We start from the raw sequence: 23,019 nt of genomic DNA, 5'->3' as shown, positions 1-23,019 counted from the left end.
AACAAGATGGCCTCCAATGGTGACGTATTAAAAAACTTGCAATAAATGGTGACCGAATAACGGTGTGTATATACGGTAAGCACAGATAAACATAGCGTCACTGATGACTTTGATGGCCACATGTGCTGTAGTGGACGAACGAATTCATCCATTTCTTTTGTAGTGCACGTGGGGGGGGCGGGTAGCCTAGTGGTTAAAGCGTTCGATCGTCACGCCGAAGACCCGGGTTCGATAGCCGACATGGGTACAATGTGTTAAGCCCATTTCTGGTGTCCCCCGCCGTGATATTGCTGGAATATTGCTAAAAGCGGCGTAAAACCAAACTCACTCACTCACTCCCTCACTCTAGTGCACGTACGTGAAAGATTAAACGGTCTAAATCATTGCACGTCTCTGTACATAGCTGCGCCCCTTGAGCCGTCCTCGATCCGATGATTATGGATTTGAATACCAGGATCGCCCAGATTATAATGCTTGTTTTGTCAGCACCATGACTAGCTCATGGGTTTCAACAAAATGGTAAAAGTCTAAGACCTGCATTACTTCGGGCTTTCCTCCCACATCAAGCTGACGCGCCGTGATATAACTGGAATTTAGTTTAAAGCGGCGTTAATCGTCCGTCACTCATAAACTTTTGTGCAAAAAAACAATGTCCTCTCCGATCCCTTCCTCAAGACGATACACGGTCTTAATGACAAAAAATAATGTGCAGTAAACTAAACAATACTGCCCTATGTTCCCCATTAACGGTGGTAATGCCATGTGGAATACGGTTACTGACGTCCAATGGCCAGTCTTGGAGCCTCGGACCCGGCTTACAGTGTGTCGTGCCTCCCATGTGATCTCATGTCCTGATTTTCTAGAGATATATGCAGGCCATGTGGCGTACTGTTTTATGTCAAATAATGGGAAAATGTCACTTCTGGGTAATATTTCTTCACTCGCTGTTCCTTGCGACGTTTTGTGGAATAAAATATGTACATAAAATCGACCGACGGTATTGCGTAACTTAAATTTTGTGTCTTGCAATGGAGAAATTAATTTTGCTTACAAAATGTTTGAAGCTATTTTTTCGCGAAATAAAGGAAAAATATGTCCTTTGTAGATTTGTAACATCGTCAAGCACATTAATTTCTTTTGTACAAAGTCGTGTCAGTCTGATTCAAGATTTTTTACTTTTATCGATTCCTGGTTCATATACAATAATTCATCACTTTAATTCAGCCTTTGAAGTTTTCAATGCGTTTAAAGATATAGTCAGACATTTCCAAGGGATAAAACGCGGTTAACGTTTCGCTGAACAACTGTATTTTAACCATTGTTCGATACTCATTTGGCCTTGCATTTATCATATGAAATAAGGTTAAGCACCCCAAACTCCCCGCTCTACATCGCTTTGAGCAACATTCCGGGAATATCACGAGACTCCAGAAAACTGACTACACACACTGTACGCTGGACTTACATTAAGGGCTATGAAAACATTTCTTTAAGATATACTCTTCAAAAAAAGAAACGCAATACGGATATTTTTAGCGATAAAAGCAAAATTAGCGGACCAAGAGCGGACCAAGAGCGGACCAAGAGGTTTAATGTGTTATAGTGTCAGTGCCAAATTTCCGGGATTAGAATGATCACAACAAGGACATGCAAACCATAAGTCGGGAAACACGTACAATTCGGAAAAACGCACCCAGTGCATTAACAAAAGGGCCATGGAGCTGCACAATGAACGGTTTTTGATTGCCTGACATCTGCGTCAATCGAACAGTAACAGTTCAACAACATGCCAAGATTAACAGAAGTGCAAAGAAACAACGTCAAAGGCCGCTTGCAGGAAGGGGAATCCCGATCAGCTGTAGCCCGGGTTTTTAATGTAGCGCCCAGCACCATCACAAGGCTATGGGATAGGTTTCAACACCATGGGTAAACACGTGATCGGGCAAAGGACGACCAAGAGTAACCACCTCCGCCCAAGCAGGCTACATCCGACTGCGCCACCTACGTGAAAGGACGACCACAGCCACCTCAACTGCATCCCAAATACCCGGACTGCGCAAAATCTCCGACCAGACCGTACCAAAACCGTTTGAGCGCAGCAGGTCTACGAGCAAGACGTCATGTTCGACGCATCATATTGAGTCGACAACATCGTCAACAACAACAGCATTGGTGTCGTCAACACAGAGTATGGCCTCAACTGCGATGGAGAGATGTCTGGTTCAGCATCTAATCAAGATTTCTCCTCCGTCGAGGGGATGGAAGAGCACGGTTCTACAGACGTCTGGGAGAACGTTACGCTGCATACACGAAGTGGACAGGTTTAATGGGGGTAGCGTTATGATGTGGGCGGATATCTCTCATCATGGTAGGACAGGTTTGGTCCATATCCAGGGCAATCTTACGACTCAACGATACATTAACGAAATTCTACTACCACAGGTCCTGCCAATTGCAGCCAACGGCAACAGTGTTTTCCAGCAGGACAACGCTCGACAGCATACAGCACGAATCACAAGAACCTGTCTACACAACAACAACGTTAAAGTGTTCTCCCCTTGCCCTCCAGATCCCCGGATTTGAACCCGATAGAGCACCTGTGGGATGAATTGGATAGACGGCTATGCCGACGTCAACCACAACGCAAAACCTTGCAAGCAGTGGCTTGTGCGTTGCAGGCCCAGTGGTGTACCATTCCCCAGGATGTGATTCGCATACTCGTCTCTTCCATGGGCAGTAGATGTCAGGCCGCTATCGATTCCAATGGGGGACATACGCGTTATTGAAGGTAGCTGACCTTCACCTTGGACTTTTCGTATGTACCGTTAAGTGAGATGACTACAATCACCAAGTGTTCTCTCCACAACATTTTGGCTCAATATCTTGTACGGTTCCTCGTATAAATGTATATTCCTACCTCACACAAATCTGGCTTTGCGTTTCTTTTTTTGAAGAGTATAACCCCACCGCCTCAACAACTTGGGCAAATCACTTAAATACTTAGACGCACTCCTTAACTTTTATTGTGGGTAAATTCATTGGACGAAGTGGCAGTTTGTGGATACATTGTCACACTTGTTCATACACACATGTTTCTTGGATATGTTCATGGTGGCAATGGATACAGTCATTTGTTTCAGATAGTGGGCATTTGGAGAATACCCTATGAGTTACAATAGGGGGTTATCTATCCACATCAGTCCAGGTATAAATCATTTCTTTAAAAGCTAATGTGGAATAAAGCGTGTGTCAGACCAAGGAAGATAATCGGGGCGATTCTGGGACGTAACTCAGTTCACGTGTACTTGACGTTTACGACAAGGTTACAACCCTGTGTGATGATCCACTGCGTAAGGTGCAGACCAATGACCTTTCACTGAGGTGAATCACAGGCAGAGCCAACGACCTGCAGCTAAGGGACGCAACTCTAAAAACGCACCTTAGACGAGTGGGCAGCGCGTAGCCCCGACTGTAAGAAACACGGCAAATTACTGTTAATTCTATAGCCATTGTGCGGTAAGTACTTGCATCGCTACCGTTACAGGCATAGATAAAAACCTAATAATACCCAAAACACAGTTGATAGTTTCTTTCAATCGATTTCTAATCAGGACAAGTTATGGTTCATCTGTCGCCCCTGGTTACATGTAGATATTGCTCGTAGACAAGGTACGTGTTTCCAAGTGACAAGTCACATGCTTCCTGCCTCAAGCTGAAACACGAAGCCGTCGCCAGGTGGCGCTTTCTACGCCCGCCTACGGACATAGCCGAAGAAGAGGTCCGGGATGATACAAGTTGTTCATTACCGATGTCATCGCCTCAACCGCAGAAATTGGAGGGGCTCTGGCAGAAGATAATTTGTTCGTAAGTGACGACAAGCAGACGAGATTTTAATTATTGAGGGGAATAGGCGAGATTTATGTTTGTGAATGTCAGCAATTACCACACGCACGAAGTTCAGTGTTAATTGTTGCCATGCAACTGACAAGCAGTACTGTCGACTATACACCTTGCTTTATGACTTGCTATAGTGGGAAGTCGGCAAAGCGTGGGATCCCATACTCTTGATTACTCGTACATCCACGGGTAAATGTATTTTGTGAACGGCATAATATAGACTGCAGTAATAACGAAATGATAAAAAATTTCAGCGGTACCGTTGTCAGGAGAAAAGAGCATCATTGCCTTTCAAAACATGGCCCTGGTTAAAATAAAATTATTTGTCTTGCTTCGGTGCAGTTCAATGTGCAGAGTTGCCTCTCTTTCTCGTTTCAAGGTACCCTGATCGCGGTTCTGAATCAAAGATCCCCCCCCCCCCCCCCCCCCCATCCTTCCCCCTCCCCTTCATGACCATAGGTGTGTATTCCTAAGAGGTCTTTGGCTCGCGTGACTTCAGGTTTCAAGTTCCCCTGACATCAAGCTGGCTTGCCCGGATGTAGCGGAAAAAATGTTTAGAGCGGCCTTAAATCAAAGTCTCTCGCCCCTGTATGAGGCATACTCGACATTTCTTGAAACCTGGGGTCATGTCTGGCTTTGCCCGGCACACGTGTACAATACGATGACATTTGGTTTGGCCCCGTGAAGAATTGGCCTTCAGAAACCCATGTTTGTCGTAAAAGGCCACTAACGGGATTGGGTGGTCAAGCTCGCTGACTCAGTTAATGAATGTCATCGTATCCCAATTGCGCAGATTGATGCTCATGATACCAATCACTGGATTGTCTGGTCCGACAGCCACCATATAGCTGGAACATTGCTGAGTGAGGCGTTGAACAACAAACAAACAAACGATGTGCAATGTATGATGTTTCCACCTTAAGGATTAAGATCGCTGGCACAGACGTTATAGAGACAGAATGGCAAGCAATGAACACATGCTGTTTGAAAAAGAATAAATACTACTGATTTGAAGGTTCTCTTCACTGGTAACTTCAAAGCAAGATAAAACGTGGTTTAATCAGTATTCTTGTTACACGTCCCGGCTACTTCATGCGTGGTGCAAAAACCTGAAACGCAGGACGTTGTAAATGGGATATCAAATGTCTTTATGTGGTCGTCCTGTTGCACGTAAAATGCCATTATTTGCGGAACTTGTCTTGAATTTATCACACATCTTTCAAACTGTAACAATGTCCATTTACGCAAAAATAATGTTGCATGTGGTACAGACGAACATGTCAATCTGGCCGACATTACAAATGGCAGTCAACAGTTCGGCAAAGGCCAGGTTATGAAGGAAGCCGTGTACAGGATCTGACGGCGGATAGACGCAGCATCAGAGTCGACAGGGTGGCATATGTCGCCTAGCAAGCAAGCACGTGCAGCTTTCTATATGTTTCACAGAAATCGTGAAAATAAGGTCGGGAAACAGACACGTCAACCTCACAGAAACCGTCAGACAAAGACATTCACAGACACATATACCATCACTCATACAGTCAGAGGCATTTCATTTCTTCTTGCTGGATGAAGGTGACTAGCGTTTTTTTACCATAACTTCGTGTAATAATTACTCACGCATGTGTGTCAGTATCTGAACCCCAGTCTCATTACAATCAGATCTTAGTTCCAGCTGCATAAACCAACATCTGAGGACATCCCATGACGGGTCACGTCAGAACGACCTTTCATCCGACCAATCAGAGCGTCGCTTACCAGATCAGGAAAGTGACAGTCGGAATCATGTAACCTCGAAGATCTTAACACGGGGTGTATCCAACGAAAGTTTCTGGCTTGACGACTGAATCCGTCCAATACATCGTCTATCTCTCGCTTGAATGGGATAAACATTTGCCAGGAAGAGACTTTCTGTATCCCTTGGAAAGTACTGCCATACTATCTCGGCCATCTATTAGACATTTAAACATGTTCCTTTGTTCAGTTTTCAAATTTTGAATCGAGAACTTTGTCAAAATATTTTTCAAAGCGTAGTCTGGAAAGGAAGTCGTCATGTCGAAACTGGTGCTGTATAGTCCGTATAAATGATTTCTAATTGGCTAATATCGACTACTTGTTAGTCATTTCATTGGTCGGCCAAAGTTCGCGAAAGGTCGTTCTGACGTGACCTGTAATGATATCTGCAGATCTTTGTTTTGGGTATCAAGAACTAAGATCTGATTGTAATGAAATTCATATCCCATGCTACTCGCCAATGATTGGTCCAGTGGGACGTCACTGGCGTCTGCTTCAACTAGGATCATTAATGGACGGGGGCAAGAGAAATGACACACTGTTTCTATTTAGATTTGAAGCGTGACATCCAACACTCCACATCAAAGACAACTTGGATGTTACACAACTAAAGGACAATACGACAGTTCATGTGCTGGCACTGTCATTAAACAGCACGTGACAGAAAGATGGCGCCTACATACCAGTTGCTAAAAAAGTACAAAAGGTGCTAACAGAAAAATTAAAGGCACCTGGTATTTTACTGAATTGACAATATCATCTTCAAAATGTTTTAGCCCAGTGAGTGCTACCATAGTTATGTTAGAGTCACGGTTCTCTGTCTCAGCTTCTACTTAGTGTGTGTTTCGTCTACCTGGGAACAACAACAACAACAACAAACTTTCGGACATCCAGAATGTCCACTTAACAATTCTTTGGGTTTTTTTAAACCTGAGACCAAATGTTTTTTTACCAGTATTTTATAGAAAACATAATTTCCTTCAAGAAGACCCCACTTTGGTGAATTCCAAGACCATGGGCATGTTACCAACACACAGCGCAGTGCAGGCCTTAGTGCCTCCTTAGTGCAGGCTATCTTGAACAACCACACGAAACGACTGACAATCATTCAGTTTTGTAGGTTAAGGTGTAGTGCTTTAATATAGTTCTAAAAGAGGGGAATATTTGACGTGAAATTGGATATGAGATTAGATCAGCCTTCAACAGAGACCAAAGGTTCGGTTTTATTTAAAAAACATATTTTTAAGTGTAAAACTTCAAGCTAGGCTGCAGACAAATCTCCCTGCGGATGCCGCTTCCATCATGAGCACGGGTCCTTGCACTTATGCGTTATACGCCGCTGACGCTTTTGTCCATTGACAAAACTGGATCTTGTCATACAAAAATATTGAGTACTGACAGTGATACTGAAAGAAACCCAGTGTGTGTTTTGTAAGGCCCAATGGTAACATTATTTCAGGGGTCCCTCAGGTCTACTTGTGATTAATCACAACATGCTTAACGTTATCTGCAATGATTGCGGTCGGAATTGATCGGGCTCAGAATCAACACACGGAATGCATATCCTCGCCTCTTCTCGTACAACAACGACATATCTGTGATAGTGGCGGGAGAGGGGGCGCTATGCCTTGGGCTTCGTTAACCCTTTATCAGCTGAACACATGTTGGGGGGTTAGCTTTATATGTGCGAAGAGTAGTGGCAGATTCGGGAATAGGGTGGAGGGAGACTTTCCCCCGTCTCGTAACCACGTGATCAAGTATGACGGTGTCCTTGCTCAATCATCTTATAAAACCCTGGTGCGCACCATTCACAGCGAAACATCACAAACGTACAGGGAAAGGTTTTGGTAGAAGCAGGACTCACTTTAAAACCAACTAAACAAGTCACCTACATATCTTCAGCAAAGATGGCATCCATGTCTTTATACTTCAAAAATAAATTCAGTCACACAGATCCAGACCTGTAAAACATCTCCATGACATGTGTCATTTCTTCGATTTGGTCTTGTTTTATCACACTTTTGTAGCTATCCTTTCTGGTATCGCCTCCCCTCAAAACAACCTTCTGAAAAAAGACGCTTCATCCTCACAACTGATATAGGGTACATTGTAGGCCAACTACCTGTCAGGGCGTAACGTGGAATGATGTTGTTAATTCATGTCTTTATAACATACTCGTCAAGCAAAGTTGATTGTTAACGTTTCTTTTGCTCGTCAGTTTCCAAGTAAGCGTATATGATGCTTAATTATCAATTCCCATCACAGTCAACAACTGTCATGGCCTCTTGTGTAGAAATCAAATAATCCGCCCCTTAATGTGACCTGCACAGCCAAACCCCGACCCCAATAACAGACTGTTCCAACAAATCCCTAAACAATACCTGTCTCAAAGTGCACGTGCACGTTACGTTGACTGCCTTCTGAGATTGAAATATTCACGTCAAAGGTTACACTCCAAGCATATATTCGTGAATACGATACCCGTATGTACTATAATTCATAGATAAAGACCTATTCGTTCTTACTTCTTTACACACAGCGTGGACATATCCCAGGATCTGTCTCAAGGATGCCATTTCCTGTAATGGATCAGCAAAGCATGAAAATGTCGGAGTCGAAACTTATTACGGTCAGTTACTTTGGCGACCGTACCCCCACGTGGGTCAAGAGGCTTGGTGGGTGCAGTGGTGTTTGTTCTAAACATCTATACATACCCCAGGTGATGGGTAAAGTGCAAATGTATCACACTGGAATTGATTTTCACTTTGTAAACATTCATAAAGGGAGGGCCAACATTTATGAACGTCGGAGCTTGTTTGCTAGCATCCGTCTAAAACATGTATTCTCAACTTGTTAATGCACACCTACTTTTCCACAAACCGAATACCTGTGGGTACGTGTGAGCCCCGCTAGTGATTACTGTCACAGAATTCCATCTGCACGGGGATCTGCGGAATTCCATCTGCACGGGGATCTGCGGAATTCCATCTGCACGGGGATCTGCGGAGCTCCACACGTGTGCCAGTGCGGTCGGCAGTGTCACAGGAGGCGCCGATTGTTTTTGTCATCGTAATCCCACATGTTCAGCACTGGAACCCATTGCTAGCCAGCGTCACTGTATATCTGAGTTTGTTTCTCAATCAAAAGATCGATTTGAAAAAATATAAACAGCGAAAAGCATTTGAGTTATACATTGCGACGTTCATGAAGACAATTTCCAAATGTAGTACTCTGGCACAAAATCCAAACTTCCATTTCTACATATTCTCAACAACAAAAGTTCCTGTGACACCAATATTTTAGTGTATTTTTCAAACAAGTAAAGTTTGGTTTTCAATATTGTAGTATATGTATGGAATCAAGTCACAAAAATGCAACTGCTACAGAAAAGCATGCATTCCATGCAAAAGGTGACTTTTATGCAAGCTTTCACTAACCAAAAACATGTGCGTTAACGGGATTCCATATGCATTGTTTAGCATCGTGCTGACAACAGCTGCTCAGAAAAACAACAAAATTACGCAATTATTCAACATTACGAAATGCCACGCCTGTCCGAAAATGGGCGTCTGCGAACCATTGCTATGCTTGAAGCAGGATCGAGTCAACTTGATGTTGCAAAACAACTTAACGTCCACAGAAACACCATTTGGTGTTTATGGCAACGTTGGCAACAGACGAATGCTGTCAGAGACCATCCTCGGAGTGGCAGGCCACGCGTAACCAATAATGGACAAGACAACTGGATTCGAACAACACACCTACGAAATCGATTCCAGCCAGCAACAGTGACTGCAAGAAGCACCCCTGACCTTCGACGAATATCTTCACAAACCGTACGTTGTCGCCTCATATGTGCAGGGATTGTCGCCAGAAGACCCGCCAGACGTCCCATTTTGATAGGAAACCACCGTCAAGCTCGTCTACAGTGGTGCAGACAACGTCTACGCCGGACGGCCATGCAGTAGGGACAAGTTCTATTCACTGACGAGCCTCGTTTTCACCTCAGCCACAGCGATGGACGGATTCGAGTGTACCGACGTCGAGGTGAACGTTACGTCAATCAGTGTGTCATGGAAGAAGATCGGTTCAGGGGCGGCAGCGTTATGGTATGGGGTGGGATTACAGCAAGACAGAGGATAGTGGTAGAGGGAAATCTCAATGGACAGCGCTACCGCGACGAGATCATCGGTCCCGTTGTTCTACCGTTTTTGCGTCGTCATGGCCCAGACATTACCTTTCAACATGACAACGCCCGGCCTCATATTGCTCGACTTGTTCGGGAATCTCTTCAACAAAACAACGTGAATGTCATCCCCTGGCCGGCTCGTTCCCCTGATCTCTCGCCAATCGAGGACATGTGGGATGAGATGGATCGGCGCCTTGGACGTCAACCACGTGCTCCAAAGACACTCCAGGAACTTCGAAACGTGCTCCAGAAGATATGGACAGATATTCCACAGGCCTTTGTGCGACGCCTGGTCCATTCCATGAGACGAAGATATGTTGCTTGCATCGCAACCAGAGGTGGACACACACGCTATTGATTTGTAAATTGACATTTTGGCATGTTCATGTGTTTTTTTATGAAATCACGCATTTTCTGAAGTCAGTATGGCAAATTAAACCATTTGAACACTTACAGGAGTCTTTTATTTGTTGCAAACTGAAATTGTTTCAGATTTGGCAAAAAACATAACTTTGCATAAAATCTTATTCAGTGTCACAGGAACTTTTATTTTTCAGTATATATCCCCCGCCAGCACTGCCAACATAAAGTGAGTGAGTTTCTTAACGCCGCTGTCAGTCTGAATAGTCCACTTATTTCACATTGAAGTATAAATAACCGAGGCTGGACCAGACAAACCAGTGATGGTTAGTATGAACAATGATTCCCGCAGTGTAGGCTCCATGAAAACATGAATTGTCGCAGAAGATGCTTGGAAAAAGTTATTATGTTTCAGACTTTTGAAAAAAAATGGAATTGTCACAAAAAATATATATTTGCAAATAGAATATCCAGTCTCCGTACAAATGCAATAATCTTGAACGCGAGGGTAAACCTCATTTCACCTAACCTTTTATGTTTTGCCTCCATCATAGGTTTGGCAATGGCGATGTAGAAATCAGTGACTTTGAGGGGAAGCAAGTATGCATATGAAAGACTAAGTGAAACTGATACAAACTGCTACTGGGATGAGATTACAGTGCATTGAAACCAGTCTGCTAACAATGAAAAACGACCACTTGCTGCTACTGAAATGTTTCAATGGCTAGGAATGTTCTCAATAATGACTTAGTTTGAAATAGATACTAATCTTGTCTTCAAGATATGAAGGCTCGGGTTTGTTCCAAAGATAATGATTAAACCTACAAACGATTGAAACTTAATGATAAAGTTCAACCTTTACAATGATTATTTTATTTTTCCCAAAAAGTAACTAAGTATGATATGTCTCTGTCCTTTCTCAACAAACAGAGATTAACATTTGTTTTAGCTGTTTTTTTCTATTCAAAAGAGAGTGGTTTGACATTTGAATGTCAGCCAGAAATGTCATTCATTAGAAACGACTACATGACCAACTGATAACTTGGATACACGTCACTATTGTGGGCTCTGTGCAGTGTAATCTTGGTGATTATATCGGGCCAAAGTATGTATCTCGTCTTAAATTACTTATCAAATCGAAATGGTATCATTGCTATGAATATTAATCACTTTCTCTCAATTATTCCTATATATCACTAGTTATCCACCATGATGGTATTAATTCTCCATCTTACACTCGGGGATCCAATTGGGAAAGATTCATGTTGTCCACATACATGGTTATTGTTGTTATGCTTTAAGAAATCGATTGATGTTTGAAATTTAATAATGCAGGACCATCATAATCCTTGATTGCAACTTACACCTGCATCATGTTGTGACACATGAGAACTGCAGTATCCGCTGCCGGTGTGTAACCTAGTATTTTGTGATTGAGAGAGTGTGTGAGTGTATGTTCCTTTACGTCAACGAATACAGTCCCAGAAGTGGTGACCAAGCAAAGTATTATCCGTATTCGTGCAATCTCAGTTTAAGTGAAGTAGTGTGGACCCTAGACAACACAGGATTGTGGATCCTAGACAACCCAGGAGTGGGGACACTAGACAACCCAGGAGTGGGGGTCCTAGACAACCCAGGAGTGGGGATCCTAGACAACCCAGGAGTGGGGACCCTAGACAACCCAGGAGTGGGAACCCTAGACAACCCAGGAGTGGGGATCCTAGACAACCCAGGAGCGTGGATCCTAGACAACCAAGGAGTGGGAACCCTAGAAACCCAGAAGTGGGGACCCTAGACAACCCAGGAGTGGGAACCCTAGACAACCCAGGAGTGGGGATCCTAGACAACCCAGGAGCGTGGATCCTAGACAACCAAGGAGTGAGAACCCTAGAAACCCAGAAGTGGGGACCCTAGACAACCCAGGAGTGGGAACCCTAGACAACCCAGGAGTGGGGATCCTAGACAACCCAGGAGCGTGGATCCTAGACAACCAAGGAGTGGGAACCCTAGAAACCCAGAAGTGGGGACCCTAGACAACCCAGGAGTGGGAACCCTAGACAACCCAGGAGTGGTGATCCTAGACAACCCAGGAGCGGGAATACTCGACAACCCCGGAGTGTGGATCCTAGACAACATTGGAGCGTGGGCGAGTCATTTGGATTTAAAATCGCTTTGAACAGTAGTTCAGTTATATCATGGGGTTTGGGGAAAGCCCAAAATGATGCAGGTCTCAGACGTCTACCACTTTGGTGAAATCCTATTGCACGGGTATGGTGCTGGCAAACATCATCAGGACAAACCAGGATTCGAACCTATGATCCTAGGTTCCTGGCATGCTAAGGGACGCAACAACGGGCGGCACAACACGTGTTGTCAGGACATCCAGGATGTACCGTGCACCGTGTACCGTGTACCTTTGGGCAGTTCCTTTTCTTCCAGCATTTTCAGGAACAGATTATCTGATTAACAATTTCCAGGCCCAACCCAGAATATTGGTCTTTCCTTCAACAACATGCTGTAAAAATAACTGAAATACTGTCAAAGAACTTAAATACTGTAAAAGAACTGACGTGTATCCTGCTCGTCAACTAAGGCGTACACAAATCAGCTGCATTTCTAGTTACACCATCATTATATGGTACAAGCTGAACCAGTCAAGAGCTCATGTGTTTCCCAGAACAGGTGAAAATACAGGAAAGAAAGCTATAACTCAACGAAGGTTGCACATATTTGACAGGAGGGACAAACTGACATGGTGCTATTATTAGAGGTTTCTTTTTCTTTTCAGTGCAAGCAGTGAATGTCTTCTGTGCTGACTTCTGCCTGTCGACACTCCCATGTACGGATTACTTGTTACCACATACTTCTCATATTTCCACTGAACATGTCACTGAACATACAGCACACATCGTGTGATAATAAAGATTTGGATCGTCACAGTTATATACGGATTACTTGTTACCACATACTTCTCATATTTCCACTGAACATGTCACTTAATAAACAGCACACATCGTGTGATAATAAAGATTTGGATCGTCACAGTTATATACGGATTACTTGTTACCACATACATCTCATATTTCCACTGAACATGTCACTTAATAAACAGCACACATCGTGTGATAATAAAGATTTGGATCGTCACAGTTATATACGGATTACTTGTTACCACATACTTCTCATATTTCCACTGAACATGTCACTTAATAAACAGCACACATCGTGTGATAATAAAGATTTGGATCGTCACAGTTATATACGGATTACTTGTTACCACATACTTCTCATATTTCCACTGAACATGTCTCTGAACATACAGCACACATCGTGTGATAATAAAGATTTGGATCGTCACAGTTATATACGGATTACTTGTTACCACATACTTCTCATATTTCCACTGAACATGTCACTTAATAAACAGCACACATCGTGTGATAATAAAGATTTGGATCGTCACAGTTATATACGGATTACTTGTTACCACATACTTCTCATATTTCCACTGAACATGTCTCTGAACATACAGCACACATCGTGTGATAATAAAGATTTGGATCGTCACAGTTATATACGGATTACTTGTTACCACATACTTCTCATATTTCCACTGAACATGTCTCTGAACATACAGCACACATCGTGTGATAATAAAGATTTGGATCGTCACAGTTATATACGGATTACTTGTTACCACATACTTCTCATATTTCCACTGAACATGTCTCTGAACATACAGCACACATCGTGTGATAATAAAGATTTGGATCGTCACAGTTATATACGGATTACTTGTTACCACATACTTCTCATATTTCCACTGAACATGTCACTTAATAAACAGCACACATCGTGTGATAATAAAGATTTGGATCGTCACAGTTATATACGGATTACTTGTTACCACATACTTCTCACATTTCCACTGAACATGTCTCTGAACATACAGCACACATCGTGTGATAATAAAGATTTGGATCGTCACAGTTATATACGGATTACTTGTTACCACATACTTCTCATATTTCCACTGAACATGTCACTTAACATACAACACACATGTTTCAAACCTTTCTGATCGCGCATCACTTTGGGAACGATATTAGTAACCGGTTAGGACAGGAAAGTGTGTATATTGCGCTGTGATTCATATCCCGGAAACACATATCATGAGGTGTGGGGTAGTCGTGTGATTATAAGGAGCTCGTCACAGTCATACGCATCGTGTTATACCCGGTGTGGGATGTGCACAAGTACTGTGGTCAAACCCTAAGTGACGGCCTACATATTTTGAACATCCAACAAACTGATTGCATGACCTGGTTGTCTATGCACACGCACGCGCACACCGAAATAACCCGGATGAGATCATACAGCAAGGAAACACAGCGGAGATGCGTGGATCGTGGTTAACGCGAAACTCAAACAAATTGTTCCAACCTGGACATAGACTGAATGGCGGAAAGGAACAAGAGCCCTTGTAAATGCGACTTGCTATTTTTAGAACTTATGAGAAATTATATATTTAACTACAAGTCAAAATGAAATATACAAATGTCCATTTTTGGTCATGGCGAAGTGAGACACATCTGAATTCATTATGCATTGATCTGCGTCATTATGCGTGACAACCCAGCCAGTACATAGCTTATATGCTGCACATACCGAGTCGTGACTGAGGGACAAAAGAAAGTATAGACGGAGTTGTTGTTTTTAATGACTGTTGTGAAATTTGATTATTGTGAAATTTGATTATGGCTAGTATATATTTGTAACCACATGGCCCCTACCATGTTGTAAATTTTTGCCGAAAAAAAATGTAAATTTGATGTCGCGAAGTTTAAGATAGCCATCAGCAGTTGTCTTTTATGTGAAAATTCTTTTTGAATTTTTATACGTTGCAAATCAATATATATTTTAAAGAATAAAACCATCTAGAAGCTTTCTTTGCGCACGGACTCCACCAGTACGGATCATTTTGTTATGTAATATTGCTAAGTTAGAATATTCTCAATTGAAAACCAAACATACACTCTGCAAAAAAGAAACCGCAAAAGTGATTTTAGATGTATGCTCAAAATTTGCACCCTTCATTGATCTAGGCTCCATATGGCACACATGGGACAGTAGATTTTCAAGATGAATCTCATCTGTTCTTAATATATTGTATGGCCACCATTAGAGTCCAAAGCTGACTGGCATCGTCGTCTCACGGAAGCAATCAGATCCCGAATTGTGGCCTGGGGAATGTTCACCCACTCTGCCTGCAATGCTTGTGCCAACTGTCGGGGGTTCTGTGACGGGTGCTGACGTGCTCGCCTTCGTTGGTCCTGTGCATCCAAGAATTGTTCAGTTGGGTCTAAATCTGGAGACCTGGAGGGCCATGGCAGGACCTGTATATATTTTTGTTAATTTTTTGTTTGATTTTAGTTAGGCGGTCACCATTTCGTGAGTAAGAAATTGTACCCAATAAAATATCATTACATGCTTGAGACGACCCTTGCTCAGAAGTTGTTTGATTAGGGTTACAACATTCGAGGCAACGGGTGGGACAGGATTCGCGAATTGATGCTTGAAAACACGAGCATCGGTCTATGCAAAATTTTCGAAGCTGTCATCAGAAGAATTGCATTTGAAACACGCTGTGAGCAAGATTTTACCATGGTGTCAACCTCGAACGTCAATGTCTACAAATCCGATCATAACATACAGTGATGGTTGCGTATACCTCTATAAGGGATATGTTTCAAAGATGTAGTTTCATATGAAATAAGCGCCCAAAGTTCATATTGAGAATCACACGCAACTCAGGTCATTGCATACATTTCCTACAGTACTTGTGTTTGTTTCACAGGTGTAAACTCCGGCTTTTGGTCCCAAATATGTACAAATATTTCTTTTATTTCAAATAGACCTTCTGTGCAAAGCAAACTGCTGAGACATTTTGAATACCAGATTTGTTTATATAAAGATGCTGCTGCTGAATGGATTACTTACCTCAGTGAACTAACCTGGGATAGTCACGTGGCTGGCCTAACGGCAGATGTAAATGCTACTGAGTTCAGGACACCTGGACCTGGACGTAACATTTGTTAACATCTACAGTGTGGCCCCTTGTCTCAACTGTTTCTTGTCATAGATGACCCCAGTCTGTGCGGTGAGTGAGTGACGAGAACACCCCTTGTCTCAACTGTCTCTTGTCATAGATGACCCCAGTCTGTGCGGTGAGTGAGTGACGAGAACACCCTTTGTCTAAACTGTGTCTTGTCATAGATGACCCCAGTCTGTGCGGTGAGTGAGTGACGAGAATACCCCGTGTCTCAACTGTCTCTTGTCATAGATGACCCCAGTCTGTGCGGTGAGTGAGTGACGAGAACACCCTTTGTCTCAACTGTCTCTTGTCATAGATGACCCCAGTCTGTGCGGTGAGTGAGTGACGAGAACACCCCTTGTCTCAACTGTCTCTTGTCATAGATGACCCCAGTCTGTGCGGTGAGTGAGTGACGAGAACACCCTTTGTCTCAACTGTCTCTTGTCATAGATAACCCCAGTATGTGCGGTGAGTGAGTGACGAGAACACCCCTTGTCTCAACTGTCTCTTGTCATAGATGACCCCAGTCTGTGCGGTGAGTGAGTGACGAGAACACCCCTTGTCTCAACTGTCTCTTGTCATAGATGACCCCAGTCTGTGCGGTGAGTGAGTGACGAGAACACCCCTTGTCTCAACTGTCTCTTGTCATAGATGACCCCAGTCTGTGCGGTGAGTGAGTGACGAGAACACCCTTTGTCTCAACTGTCTCTTGTCATAGATAACCCCAGTCTGTGCGGCGAGTGAGTGACGAGAACACCCCTTGTCTCAACTGTCTCTTGTCATAGATGACCCCAGTCTGTGCGGTGAGTGAGTGACGAGAACACCCTTTGTCTCAACTGTCTCTTGTCATAGATAACCCCAGTCTGTGCGGTGAGTGAGTGACGAGAACACCCTTTGTCTCAACTGTCTCTTGTCATAGATGACCCCAGTCTGTGCGGTGAGTGAGTGACGAGAACACCCTTTGTCTCAACTGTCTTTTGTCATAGATAACCCCAGTCTGTGCGGTGAGTGAGTGACGAGAACACCCCTTGTCTCAACTGTCTCTTGTCATAGATGACCCCAGTCTGTGCGAGTGAGTGACGAGAACACCCCTTGTCTCAACTGTGTCTTGTCATAGATGACCCCAGTCTGTGCGGTGAGTGAGTGACGAGAACACCCTTTGTCTCAACTGTCTCTTGTCATAGATAACCCCAGTCTGTGCGGTGAGTGAGTGACGAGAACACCCCTTGTCTCAACTGTCTCTTGTCATAGATGACCCCAGTCTGTGCGGTGAGTGAGTGACGAGAACACCCCTTGTCTCAACTGTCTCTTGTCATAGATAACCCCAGTCTGTGCGGTGAATGAGTGACGAGAACACCCCTTGTCTCAACTGTCTCTTGTCATAGATGACCCCAGTCTGTGCGGTGAGTGAGTGACGAGAACACCCTTTGTCTCAACTGTCTCTTGTCATAGATAACCCCAGTCTGTGCGGTGAGTGAGTGACGAGAACACCCTTTGTCTCAACTGTCTCTTGTCATAGATGACCCCAGTCTGTGCGGTGAGTGAGTGACGAGAACACCCTTTGTCTCAACTGTCTCTTGTCATAGATGACCCCAGTCTGTGCGGTGAGTGAGTGACGAGAACACCCCTTGTCTCAACTGTCTCTTGTCATAGATAACCCCAGTCTGTGCGGTGAGTGAGTGACGAGAACACCCTTTGTCTCAACTGTCTCTTGTCATAGATGACCCCAGTCTGTGCGGTGAGTGAGTGACGAGAACACCCTTTGTCTCAACTGTCTCTTGTCATAGATAACCCCAGTCTGTGCGGTGAGTGAGTGACGAGAACACCCTTTGTCTCAACTGTCTCTTGTCATAGATGACCCCAGTCTGTGCGGTGAGTGAGTGACGAGAACACCCTTTGTCTCAACTGTCTCTTGTCATAGATAACCCCAGTCTGTGCGGTGAGTGAGTGACGAGAACACCCCTTGTCTCAACTGTCTCTTGTCATAGATGACCCCAGTCTGTGCGGTGAGTGACGAGAACACCCCTTGTCTCAACTGTCTCTTGTCATAGATGACCCCAGTCTGTGCGGTGAGTGAGTGAAGAGAACACCCTTTGTCTCAACTGTCTCTTGTCATAGATAACCCCAGTCTGTGCGGTGAGTGAGTGACGAGAACACCCTTTGTCTCAACTGTCTCTTGTCATAGATGACCCCAGTCTGTGCGGTGAGTGAGTGACGAGAACATCCTTTGTCTCAACTGTCTCTTGTCATAGATAACCCCAGTCTGTGCGGTGAGTGAGTGACGAGAACACCCTTTGTCTCAACTGTCTCTTGTCATAGATGACACCAGTCTGTGCGGTGAGTGACGAGAACACCCCTTGTCTCAACTGTGTCTTGTCATAGATGACCCCAGTCTGTGCGGTGAGTGAGTGACGAGAACACCCCTTGTCTCAACTGTGTCTTGTCATAGATGACCCCAGTCTGTGCGGTGAGTGAGTGACGAGAACACCCTTTGTCTCAACTGTCTCTTGTCATAGATGACGCCAGTCTATGCGGTGAGTGAGTGACGAGAACGAGTTGACATATATATACAAGAGCGGCATGAATACAACGTTATACTTAAAAGCAAGTTTGTCATCACAATATGAAGATACACTCGCCGACTCGGGTCTTTCAAAAGAAATCATTTTCAGAGTTCAAACCGTGTCAAATAATCTCCTTAAATACGTCCCAAAATCAACCCGAAACGTGGGATGGGCTCACAGTGTGTCCACCTATAAAAACCTCACTGAGGGTTTCATAGAGTCAAAAGATGTGATGAATCTATTCTTATTAGTGTTGGTCTCTGTGGTCTTTATAGTTTTTGGTCCTCTAGATCGAGTCACGGGTGGCTGTTTCTCTGATTCATGGGTTATGTCGTCACACCACAAAGTGACAGTGGTGGAAAGACTATGCTCGCGACCATTCTTCACCTGTGGCACTTGAAAGGGGACTTGTGCTACGGCCAGGGGCCTACTGCCTATGTGAGGACACTGTAATACTTGTGTCAAACGAGGGCATTGTCTCTGTGTAATGACTCTCACTTACTGCTAGGGTGATATGATACATTCATCTGGAAAAATCGTAAGTGAGTGAGTGAGTTGGGTTTTAACGCCGCTTTTAACAGTATTCCATGCATATCACGGCGTGTCAGGGTAATGTGGGAGGAAAAGCCGAAGTGATGCAGGTCTCAGTCGTTTACCACTTCGGTGAAACCCACGAACCTGGGTATGGTGTTGACAAACCTAGAAACTTAATCGGGCGAACGGGAATTCGAACCCACAATCATTGGTTTCTGGCGTGTCCAAGGGACGTAATTCTGCACAGGGAATCGCGGCGCCTTCGACGACTGGGCCGCGGGAAAATGGTAAGCACCGGTTGTTCTATATTTGCATATATCTGGAACTTCCATTTATCTTTCGAAAATATATACAAATGACACTGGTATCATGATGATAATTGTCCAAGATACCAGCATTACCACCGATACCTGCTGAAACGTTTGTTTGTTTAATATTCCAGAGGTCTGTAAATAATGGAGTCTGGAAAAGACATTCCAGTGATGGACATCAGGAGCATCGATCTACGCAATCGGGATACGATCACATGCATCAACCAAGTCAGCGAGCCTGACAAACAAATCCCGATAGTCGCCCTTGGGGACAAACGGGTTGCTGAAGCCCAATTCTGTCTCGGATATTCCCTGTTAGTTCCTCAAGATGGTCATAAGTACTACGTCATATATCACGTGATGCAAAGAAGCAGGGTATGCAAATATAGGCCATATGCAAATATATGCAAATATATGCAAATATATGCCATGTACTTCTGGTTTCTGTATGTAGAATGCCACTATGTAACCAAAAACACTATTATTTCGTCAGAAAATTAATACAGGTTAGGATTTTTTTTAAAGACTTTTTTATATGGAAATATACTGTATAATTGATTTCAGTTGTATACATAATGAACTGTTTACAGTCACATGACGTAGGTTTTGAAAACACGTGAATGAAGTGAGTGAGTGAGTATGGTTTTACGCCGCTTTTAGCAATATTCCAGCAATATCACGGCGGCGGACACCAGACACACATTTTACCCATGTCGGGAATCGAACCCCAGGTCTTCGGCCTGACGAGCGAACGCTTTAACCACTAAGCTACCCGACAGCCCCCACTTGAATGAAACAAGCTAAGGCTGACTGCTGTCCAGGTTTCCAGGCCCTGTACTCCCACGTGGGAAACAAGGAAGTGCGGGTGGGAGAAAGACGATACATGTTTTTACAACATTACTGACGGCGGATTAAAGGTTACTTTTACAAAGACGCATTTTTATCTAAAACGTTTACATTTATAAATGCGTTTACTGACATGATCGACATTGAGAATCGAGCACCATTAACTTCAAACAACTCTTCTTCAGTTAATCGCTGGCGTCCGGAGGAAATTGCGTGCGTTTCTGAAGAAGTTCTTAAGGCACTTCCCCACTGTCCGTCTCTGTGACCGCCACAGAGCGTGGCAGCAAGGGGATACGTCTGGAACATGCCGTGGACGACAAAACAGGGAGGAGGACTGTTTGCCATCGCTACCAACGACAAAAGCGTTGTCGTTCTAATGTCGTTACATGAGACATTACTTGAGAACTGTAGACTGCAAAGGATATTTCAATCGGAAGTAATGACATTATATACTAAGTATATCTAGTCTAACATATCCAGGGCCTAAGTCACACTTGCGTTAAAAAACGTACTTAAGCGTAGAAAAAGCTTTCGTAGTTTACCATATCCATACGTGGTTCATTGTAGCTGTTCCGTGTCTATCTGTGTTCACAACAGATAGCCACGTAAGCTGACATTTGTGTTAACGTAGTAGTAACATAGTTTAATGTAGTTAGATGTAGTTTGCCGTTGTTAAAACCATAGTCTACTGTAGCCAAACGTAACGAACATCGTAGTTATCAAGGCATAAAATATCTACGAACATCTAAGGTAAACTACATCTTAGTAGGGGCACAAGTCCGTCTATATAGTTCAACTTTCGTTAAACTTCACCCGGTTATACTACACTACACTACATTTACCTGATTGACATTAAAGAACGTTCAGTACAGCGAACTAAGTATTTGTACAGTTATCTACGTTTTGAAAATGCTATGTCACGTCTTGCTAGGTGTGCTCTTAGCACATGTAAGTTAAAGTAAGTTACAATACCTCGAGGGGGCACAGGTGGCCCAGTCGTCTAAGGCGCCGCGATTCGCTGTGCAGAGTTGCGTCCCTTGGGCATGCCAGAAACCAATGATTGTGGGTTCGAATCCCGGTTCGCCCCGATTATGTTTCTAGATTTGTCAGCACCATACCGGTGCTCGTGGGTTTCACCGAAGTGGTAAACGTCTGAGACTTGCATCACTTCGGGCTTTCCTCCCACATTAAGCTGACACGCCGTGATATAACTGGAATAATGTTAAAAGCGGCGTTAAACCCAACTCACTCACTCACACTACAATACCTCGAAATAAGTTAAACTAAGATAACAAGGCAGCAAGTATGGGTTGATACACGTGATATCTATAACCCATGATGACATCAGTCTGCAGACACAACATGAGTGATAGAAGAGTAAATATGATTCGGTTCTGTGCTGTTGTCAACAAAGAGCTGCTATGTTCTGCCCAGTGTCTCATGCAATTTGAAGAGGAAGAAGAGAAGCGGAGAAAACAGAAAAGATGGTGGCCTCGTGACTGGCTTCTGCGCATTGCACACCATGGTCAGTATGACGCCCTGGTGGAAGAATTACAACTTGAGGATCCTGAAGCTTTCGTGAACTTTCTGCGCTTGGACATGGCCACATTTCATGAACTGTTAGCAAGGGTAGAGGACCGTTTCACCAAGAATAGGACCTGATGGCGTGATCCTGTGTCTCCTGGACTCAAGCTGGCTGTGACATTAAGGTTCCTGGCTAATGGAGACCCATACCACTCACTGATGTGGGTTTTTTTCAGACTTGTTCACAACACCATCTCAGGGATTATTGTTTCCGTGTGTAAGGCTATTTTGGATGTCATGGAAGCTGGGGTTATGAAGACTCCTATCGAACCCCAAGATTGGTTACAAGTGGCAGAGCGATTTCAAGGAAGATGGCAATTTCCACATGTCTTGGATGCTTTTGATGGCAAGCATATCGCCATCAAAAAGCCCTCCAATTCAGGTTCAACGTATTATAACTACAAGGGGTTCTGCTCCATTGTATTAATGGGCCTGGTTGATGCAGATTACAAATTACGATGGATTCAGGTTGGTGATGTTGGGGCTAGCTCCAATAGCCAAATATGGAACCACTGTGCCCTCCACCAATCAATACAACAGGGAGCCTTTACCATTTGATATACCCTATTACATCATTGCAGATGATGCCTTTGCCATGCAGAGTTGGCTAATGAAACCATTCTCTCACTGGGGACTGGCACACGATGAGCTAGTATTCAATTATCGCCTTTCAAGAGTTCGCCGTGTGGTTGAGATTGCCTTTGGGATACTCGCAAACAGATTCAGGTGTCTGCCTCGCACTCTCCAGGCTCAGGTAGATACTGCATCTTTGATAGCGAGAACGTGTGTGGTGCTGCACAACTACCTGAGGGAGAGGAACCCCTCCAGTGATGTCATGACCCTGGA

This window comes from Haliotis cracherodii, unplaced genomic scaffold, assembly GCF_022045235.1.
Source record: "Haliotis cracherodii isolate W230 unplaced genomic scaffold, xgHalCrac1.p SCAF_28, whole genome shotgun sequence".
NCBI classification, from domain to species: Eukaryota; Metazoa; Mollusca; class Gastropoda; order Lepetellida; family Haliotidae; genus Haliotis; species Haliotis cracherodii.
Note: the sequence above shows the minus strand (reverse complement) of the source record.